This window comes from Phoca vitulina, unplaced genomic scaffold (genome assembly GCF_004348235.1).
Source record: "Phoca vitulina isolate PV1807 unplaced genomic scaffold, GSC_HSeal_1.0 scaffold44, whole genome shotgun sequence".
In the NCBI taxonomy this organism is placed as follows: domain Eukaryota; kingdom Metazoa; phylum Chordata; class Mammalia; order Carnivora; family Phocidae; genus Phoca; species Phoca vitulina.
Window position 1 is genome coordinate 10,201,893 of NW_022589747.1, and position 9,662 is coordinate 10,211,554.

The window sequence follows — 9,662 nt, forward strand, 5'->3', positions numbered from 1 at the left end:
CTTTTTATTTTATTTTATTTTATTTTATTTTATTTTATTTTATTTTATTATGTTATGTTAATCACCATACAATGCATCATTAGTTTTTGATGTGTTGATCCACGATTCATTGTTTTTGTATAACACCCAGTGCTCCATGCAGTACATGCCCTCCTTAGTACCCATCACCAGGCTAACCCATCCCCCCAACCCCTTCCCCTCTAAAACCCTCAGTTTGTTTCTCAGAGTCCATAGTCTTTTATGGTTCATCTCTCCCTCTGATGTCCCCCCTTCATTTTTCCCTTCCTTCTCCTAATGTCCTCCATGCTATTCCTTATGTTCCACAAATAAGTGAAACCATATGATAATTCTTTCTCTGCTTGACTTATTTCATTTAGCATAATCTCCTCCAGTCCCATCCATGTTGATGTAAAAGTTGGGTATTCATCCTTTCTGATGGCTGAGTAATATTCCATTGTATATATGGACCACATCTTCTTTATCCATTCATCTGTTGAAGGGCATCTCGGCTCTTTCCACAGTTTGGCTATTGTGGACATTGCCGCTATGAACATTGGGGTGCATATGGCCCTTCTTTTCACTACATCTGTGTCTTTGGGGTAAATACCCAGGAGTGCAATTGCTGGGTCATAGGGTAGCTCTATTTTTAATTTTTTGAGGCACCTCCACACTGTTTTCCAAAGTGGCTGTACCAACTTGCATTCCCACCAACAGTGTAAGAGGCTTCCCCTTTCTCCACAACCTCTCCAACATTTGTTGTTTCTTGCCTTGTCAATTTAACCATTCTAAGTGGTGTAAGGTGGTATCTCCATGTGGTTTTGATTTGAATTTCCCTGATGGCTAATGATGATGAACATTTTTTTTCATGTGTCTGTTAGCCATTTGTATGTCTTCTTCAGAAAAGTGTCTGTTCATGTCTTCTGCCCATTTTTTGACTTGATTATTTGTTTTTTGGGTGTTGAGTTTGAGAAGTTCTTTATAGATCTTGGATACCAGCCCTTTATCTGTAGTGGCATTTCCAAATATCTTCTCCCATTCTGTGGGTTGCCTCTTTGTTTTGTTGACTGTTTCCTTTGCTGTGCAGAAGCTTTGTATCTTGATGAAGTCCCAAAAGTTCATTTTTGCTTTTGTTTCACTAGCTTTTGGAGGTGTATCTTGAAAGAAGTTCCTGTGGCCGATGTCAAAGAGGTTATTGCCTATGTTCTCCTCTAGGATTTTGATGGATTCCTGTCTCATATTGAGGTCATTCAACCATTTTGAGTTTATCTTTGTGTATGGTGTTAGAGAATGGTCGAGTTTCATTCTTCTGCATGTGGCTGTCCAATTTTCCCAGCACCATTTATTGAAGAGACTGTCTTTTTTCCATTGCATATTTTTTCCTGTGTTGTCGAAGATTATTTGACCATAGGGTTGAGGGTCCATATCTGGGCTCTCTATTCTGTTCCATTGGTCTATATGTCCGTTTTTGTGCCAGTACCAGGCTGTCTTGGTGATCACTGCTTTGTAATATAGCTTGAAATTGGGCAACGTGATGCCCCCAACTTTGATTTTCTTTTTCAACATTTCCTTGGCGATTCGGGGTCTTTTCTGATTCCATACAAATTTTAGGATTGTTTGTTCCAGCACTTTGAAAATTGTCATTGGAATTTTGGTTGGGATGGTATTGAAGGTATAGATTGCTCTGGGTAGCATAGACATTTTAACAATGTTTATTCTTCCAATCCATGAGCATGGAATGTTTTTCCATCTTGTTGTGTCTTCTTCAATTTCTTTCATGAGTGTTCTGTAGTTCCTAGAGTATAGATCTGTTACCTCTTTGGTTAGGTTTATTCCGAGGTATCTTATGGTTTTTGGTGCTATTGTAAATGGAATTGTTTCTCTAATTTCTCTTTCTACAGTTGCATTGTTAGTGTATAAGAAAGCAACTGATTTCTGTGCATTGATTTTGTATCCCACCACATTACTGAATTGCTGTATGAGTTCTAGTAATTTGGGGGTGGAGTCTTTTGGGTTTTCCACATAAAGTATCATGTCATCTGTGAAGAGAGAGAGTTTGACTTCTTCTTTGCCAATTTGAATGCCTTTTATTTCTTTTTGTTGTCTGATTGCTGTTGCTAGGACTTCTAGTACTATATTGAACAATAGTGGCAAGAGTGGGCATCCCTGTTGTGTTCCTGACCTTAAGGGAAAAGCTCTCAGTTTTTCCCCATTGAGAATGATATTCACTGTGGGCTATTTATAGATGGCTTTATGATATGGAGGTATGTTCCCTCTATTCCTATATGTTGAAGAGTTTAAATCAGGAAAGAATGCTGTATTTTGTCAAATGCTTTTTCTGCATCAATTGAGAGGATCATAGATTTCTTGTCTTTCTTTTATTAATGTGCTCTATCATGTAGATTGATTTCTGAATGTTGAACCACCCTTGCATCCCAAGAATAAATCTCACCTGGTCATGGTGAATAATCCTTTTAATGTACTGTTGGATCCTATTGGCTAGGATCTTATTGAGTATTTTGGTATCAATGTTTATCAGGGATATCGGTCTGTAATTCTTTTTGATGGGGTCTTTGTCTGGTTCTGGGGTCAAGGTAATGCTGGCTTCACAGAATGAGTTTGGAAGTTTTCCTTCTGTTTCTATTTTTTGAAACAGCTTCAGAAGAATAGGTATTATTTCTCCTTTAAATGTGTGGTAGAATTCCCCTGGGAAGCCATCTGGCCCTGGACTCTTGTTTTGGGGGAGGTTTTTGATTACTGCTTCAATTTCCTTACTGGTTATTGACCTGTTCAGATTGTCTATTTCTTTCTGTTTCAGTCTTGGTAGTTTATAAGTTTCCAGGAAGGCTACCATTTCTTCCAGATTGCTTAATTTCTTGGCATATAGTTGCTGGGAATAATTTCTAATAATTGTTTCTATTTCCTTGGTATTAGTCATGATCTCTCCCCTTTCATTCATGATTTTATTGATTTAAGTACTTTCTCTTTTCTTTTGGATAAGTCTGGCCAAAAGTTTATTGATTTTATCAATTCTTTCAAAGAACCAGTTTCATTGATCTGTTCTACTGTTTTTCTGGTTTCTATTTCTTTGAGTTTTGCTCTAATCTTTATTATTTCTCTCTTTCTGCTTGGTTTAGGCTTTATTTGCTGTTCTTTCTCCAGGTCGTTAGGTGTAAGGTTAGCTTGTGCATTTGGCATTTTTCTAATTTTTTGAGAGAGGCTTGGATGGCTATGTATTTCCCTCTTAGGACCACCTTTGCAGTATCCCATAAGTTTTGAACTGATGTGAATTCATTCTCATTAATTTCAAAAAATTGTTTAAGTTCTTTTTTAATTTCCTGGTTGACCCAGTCATTCTTTAGCAGGATGCTCTTTAACTTCCCAGTGTTTGAGTTCCTTCAAATTTCTTCTTGTGGTTGAGTTCCAGTTTCAAAGCATTGTGGTCTGAAAATATTCAGGGAATAATCTCAATCTTTTGGTATTGGTTGAGACCTGATTTATGACCCAGTATGTGGTCTATTCTGGAGAAAGTTCCATGTGGACTTGAGAAGAATGAGTATTCTGTTGTTTTAAGATGGAAAGTTCTGTATATATCTACGAAGTCCATCAGGTCCAATGTGTCATTCAAAGCTCTTGTTTCTCTGTTGATCTTCTACTTAGATGATTTGTCCATTGCTGTGAGTGGAGTGTTGAAGTCTCCTACTATTAATGTATTATTATCAATATGTTTCTTTATTTTACTTATGGTTTATATAATTGGCTGCTCCCATGTTGGGGGCATAGATATTTACAATTTTTAGGTCTTCTTATTGGATAGACCCTTTAAGTATGATATAGTGTCCCTCTATATCTCTTACTACTTACTACTGTCTTTGGTTTAAATCTAATTTGTCTGATATGAGGATTGCTACCCCATCTTTCTTTTGAGGTCCATTAGTGTGGTAAATCATTCTCCATCCCCTCACTTTCAATCTGGAGGTATCTTTAAGTTCAACATGAGTCTCTTGTAGACAGCTTGTGGATGGGTCCTGCTTTTTTATCCAATCTGAAACCCCGTGTCTTTTCATGGGAGCATTCACCCATTTACATTCAGAGTAAGTATTGAAAGATATGAATTTAGTGCCATTTTATTGCCTGTAAAGTCCGTTTCTGTAGATTTTCTCTGTTTCTGTCTATGTGACTCTTGCGGTTTCTCTTTACTTACAGAATCCCCCTTAATATTTCTGGCAGGGCTGGCATGGTGGTCACATATTCTTTCAGTTTCTGCCTGTCCTGGAAGCTCTTTATCTCTCCTTCCATTCTGAATGACAACCTTGCAGGATAAAGTATTCTTGGCTGATGTTCTTCTCATTTAGTCCCCTAAGTATGTCTTGCCAGCCCTTTCTGGCTTGCCAGGTTTCTGTGAACAGGTCTGATGTTATTCTGATGTTCCTTCCTCCAAATATAAGGAACCTCCTCTCCCTGGCTACTCTCAGGATAGTTTCTTTGGCTATAAAATCTGCAAGCTTCACTATTATATGTTGGGTGCTGATCTATTTTTATTGATTTTGGGAGGGGGGTCCTCTCTGCCTTTTGAACTTGAATGCTTGTTTCCTTCCCCAGATTAGGGGAGTTTTCAGCTATGATTTGCTCCAATATACCTTCTAGCCCTCTCTCTCCACCCCCTTGGGGATTCCAATAATTCTGACATTGGAACGTTTGATGGCATCATTAATCTCTCCAATCCTTTTCTCATGTGCTACTAGCAGCCTATCTCTGTTTTCCTCAACTTCCTTTCCATCAGCTTATCTTCTATATCACTGATTCTTTCCTCTGCCTCATTTCCCCAGGCTGTTAGAGTATCCAGTTTAGACTGCATCTCATTCATAGCATTTTTTTAGTTCGGCCCGATTAAATCTCATTCCTGCTCTTAGAGATTCTCTATTTTCACTAATGCTTTTTTTAAGCCTAGGTATTGGCTTTATGATTGCTATTCTGAATTCTATCTCTGACATCTTGCTTATATCCCTATCCATTAGTTCTGTGGCAGAGGACATTTTCTTTGGTTCTTTTCTTTGTTGAGAGTTCCTCCTCCTAGCCATTCTTTCAAGGGGTGGTTGAGTGAATGAGCAGAGTCCAAAACACCAACCACAACCCAAGCAAGATGCACCCTAGCAAAATCCAGAGTGGTCAGAAGCCACCACGGAAAAACAAAGCCAAAATGAAATGCAAGAATAAAATTAAAAAATTAAAATTAAAAAAAAAGGAAAAAAAGGGGAAGGGGAAAGGGGACTATACTCTCTCTGTGTGGACAATGCAGGGTGTTCCAGTTGTTCCTGGCTGTATTTTGGTCTGTGTGTTAGAGGACAATACATTCCAAAATTACAAGGGAAGTAAAACTTTATATATATATATATATATATATATGTAAAACATATACATATATATGTAAATTGAATAGAGTGAAAAAAAGGATTGAAATGAAGCATATATCTATAAAAAATATAAGTATGAAAAAATACAAGTTAAAAAGTGACTATGAAATATAAGTTGGTATACGAAACATCTAGTTGAGGAAGAAGTAAAAAGAAAAAAAAAAACAGAGAAAAAGCATAAAAAAAAAAGAAAAAGTAAAGGGGAATTTTATCTGAAAAATAAACAAGTTGTGAGATCAAACCTGGAGCTCAATATACTATTTTCTCCTGGCGCTGGGATTTTACAGTCTTGTGGGATCCATAGGGTTGTCATCCAACTGTTCTTACAACCTGTTTTCTGGGGGAGGGGCCTGCTGGCTGTTTCTCAGGTAACCCTGCCTAGGGCGGAGTTGCCCCGCCCCCTGTCAGGGGGGTGGGCTCAGTGGAAACTGGTCCTCTGTGTTGCTTTTGTTCCCTGGGGGCTTTCCATGCGTCTTCAGAGGATCAGAGCAAAAGTGGCCACACCCAAACCTCTGGCCCAGAGCAGAAAGATCGCAGTCTGCCCTCTTTAATAAACCCTCTAGGACAAACAGTCTCCACTTCTGTATGCACCAAAAAATGCAGCCTCCTCGGGTGGGTGCTCACTGTAACTCTCTCAGAGGTAGTCTCAGGGTCCCAGGAGTGCCACTGCCTTTTTTGATTCTAAAACCGTGTGTGGCTGTGGGCTCGTTCACACACCCAAAGCCCCTGGATCATGTCTGGGTGCTCTTGTAATGTCCTTTTGCAGGCCGATACCCGCCCGATGAGTTTTTGCCCATTCACTGGCGCAGGTTCTACATTTTTTCAGGCTGCTCAGGAAAAGAGCAATTATCAACCAGCTCCCAGGTTATGGTGATCTGAGCTGAGAGTCCCTTCCTGGGCTCGGTGACCATAACCTGCTTCCTGGCTCCATTGCTCGGGCCCTCAACTGGTTCGGGCTCCCCCTTTTGCTCTGTGGTTCCTTGTATCCTGAGACCACAATGCTCTACCTAGAATTCTGCTTTTTCATTTCCAGAGCCCCTTTCAGAGAGGGATGTCTCTCACTAGAGCAGATTTCTGGAGGTTCCAATTTTGCACTCTGGTGTTATATCCCTTTCCAGGAGCCAGCTTATAGAGGCTCCCTCCCCCTTCTGTTTATTTTCTGATATCTCCCCACAGATTCAGAACTCTGCATGTCTTACCTTGCAAAAAGCAGTCACTTTTCTGTTTGTAGAGATCCAGATATATATTCTTACATCTCAGGCTGATTTTGTGGGTGTTCAAAATGGTTTCACAGATATCCAGCTAAATTCAGGGAACCAGTTGAAACAGGGTCCCCTACTCCGCTGTTATCTTGCTTCCCTCCTTAAGAAAAATTTAAAAGGTGCCCAGTCCTAAGGTAATTGGGGGGAGCCAAGTTAAAAGTATAACAAGGTACTTTATTTAGATTGTCAGGCATTTTTAAAACTTCTTGATTGAAGTATAATGTATGCATATATCTTAATTGTACAGCCTGAATAATTGCCACAAACTGAACCACAGTTCATAACCAGTAGCCAGGTCCAGAGCAGACCCTTGCCAGCTCCCTGGAATCCCCACTTGAACCCTGTCCAATTACTCCCCCCCACAAAGCAACTGACTTCTAACAGCCTACATGAAATCTGCGTTTGCAAACAATATAAAGTTTGGTGACATCAAGCAATTGCAAAATTGGAGGGAAAGTTCTCACCTTCATTACTGGGGAGAATGCAAATTTATGCAGATGTTTACAGAGCAGTTAGATAACGCCCATGTTCCATCCTTTTCCATCATTCATTTCTGACTGTCCTTGACCTTTTTAATACAGGTTGATTTGTGTTTCCTTTTGCCTAATTATGATTCAGCCAACCAACATTTGCTATTGTACTTCCTGATAAAACAAGCTTGCTCTGAGAAATGACTGTTAATGTTGACCTATGGTGCCTCATGTTCAATTCTGAGCTGCCTGCCAAATGTACCTGGCTCAAAATATCTTTCTCAATGCTGCCCTGCCCTTTCAGTCATTCCCAATTCCATTTATTATTTCCCTGATGAAAATCGAAATTTCTGCCAATTGCAAGTGTACTTAAAGCTCCCCATGAAAGGAATAGAATGGAAATGATATCTATGGAGCATCTCCTCCAGCATCTAACACAGAGTGTGTTGTCAAAATGTATTTCATTCCTTTTCCTTTTGTTTCAAAAGCTTCACTTACCCTCAAAACAGCTCTGAACATCATGAAAAGCCAGACTGGGGTACTTGCACAAAGGATAAGAATCCTTTTCTCTTTCAGAGAAATGTTCGTTGGTGGGCCAAAGTTTTTAAATAATATTTTTGCTTATTTTTTGACAGTGATAAAAATACAATCTGTGAAATTATAATTTTTTACAGATTAATTATATTAAGCTGTTTCCAATTAGCAAAATCCTTGTGGTGTGTCATACTCAGATAAGCAAAGTGGTAGGGACTGAGAGCAAGCAACATGAAGCATGTAGACATGACAGTGTGCGTCATGTACAAAGGCAGGGGAATAACTGTCCAGAGTCAATGTCAGAACCACTCCCACTGCAGGGCCTGCTGGGCTACACCACATATTTCAGTGTGGTGGCATTTAGCTAGATTCTCCCCATTTCCATATTACTCTGATATGGCTTCCTGTAACTCATTGTGGCTTAATTTGTCTGACTTACCCCAAATTACACCACAATGCCCTAGAAAATATTTATTCTGATAGTGGCCTAATTTCCTTGGGTCTAGAGAAATAGGCAAGGCTGAGAAATTGACACATTCCTTCCAAAATGAGCTGCTGAAAATTTTAAAGAAATAGTTGTAAATTCCATGAAATCATTATTGGTAGTTTATAGGCACCAAAATAAAATGCTAGCCTGAATTCAGAGAAGATTCTTTTCTCTCTATAGTTTAAGTGAACACTCTAAACTTTCATGCCAGGATATGTATTTGAGCTCTTTTTTTCCCTAATTGAAAGGGATTTGCACTAAACCCCTTCATCTGCCCCTTGTTCCCACATTGCCAGTGGCACAGAGCTTTGAATTTATTTAACTTGTTTATTTATTTATTACCAAAAATGTAGAGAATATTCTGCAAATAAACAGCCTTTTCAAAGACTGCATCTTTAATCATGATCTCATTAGTACTCCTGCCCCTTGGAGACAACCAACATCTTGGAAGGATACAAAGCTTTTTACATTTAGCCACAGACAAACCCCCAGTCTTTGAGTTTCACCAGCATCATGAATGTCAGTTTAATACCTTTTTGCCCCTTGATCTTCTGAACTTCTCAAACACTGTTTGTATAACTATGGGGAGAGTAATAGGAGTCTATGACTAATTAGAACTTGAGGGAAATGGGGAGCCCAACTTGGAGACAACTGTTCTTTTTCTAACATCTCTTTCCTGTCCCCCACTCATAGCCATGCCCTGCAGCTCTATTCAAGGTCATCTGCTTGTCTCTCACTGTACTTGTCTCTCACTCTACAAAGATTTTGTTCACTTTCTTGTCTTCTTTGGAAGGGGTTCAGGAAATGCCACCCCAAAATGTGCCACTTTGGATTGATAACTTTGAACTGAAGACACTTGAAAAACAGTAAATGCAAAGAGAAGCTTTCTATCTTTGAGCTCCCTTATCTACCTAAAGACAGGTCCTCTAAAAGGAACTCAATTGTTATAAATCCCCTTCCCAGAAGTTTCATCAACCAGGAAGATGGACTCATCACAGGAGAGGAGACTAGAAGTCGACAGCACACCCAAAAACACTTGGTCACACATTATCACAATTCCCATCTCTTCTTTTAAGGGCCCATTCATCTGTCCTAAAAATCACTTACTCTCCAAATTGTCTAAATACCCTCTCCTAGTCTCCTATTAAGATGGGTATATAGTCTACAGCCATACCACCCTGAACGCGCCTGATCTCGTCTGATCTCGGAAGCTAAGCAGGGTCGGGCCTGGATAGTACTTGGATGGGAGACCGCATGGGAATACTGGGTGCGTAGGCTTTTTCCTTGAGGGGGGCGGAGCAAGATGGCGGAGGAGTAAGAGACCTGGATTTCGTCCCCTCTCAGGAATTCAGCTGGATAGGGATCAAACCATTCTGAACACCTATGAACTCAACAGGAGATCGAAGAAAAGAAGAGCAACAACTCTCTGAACAGAAAAGCAAGCACTTTCTGGAAGGTAGGACGTGCAGAGAAGTGAATCCAAGGTGATATTTGGGAG

The 9,662-nt window shown here is 39.7% G+C and overlaps 1 non-coding gene across 1 annotated transcript; it reads left to right on the plus strand.

The window, feature by feature from the left end:
- The first annotated feature begins 9,324 nt into the window (after nucleotides 1-9,324).
- Nucleotides 9,325-9,442, plus strand: LOC116648574. Its single transcript, XR_004302544.1, has one exon. It is a non-coding gene; the product is annotated as a 5S ribosomal RNA (ribosomal RNA).
- Nucleotides 9,443-9,662: the final 220 nt, after the last annotated feature.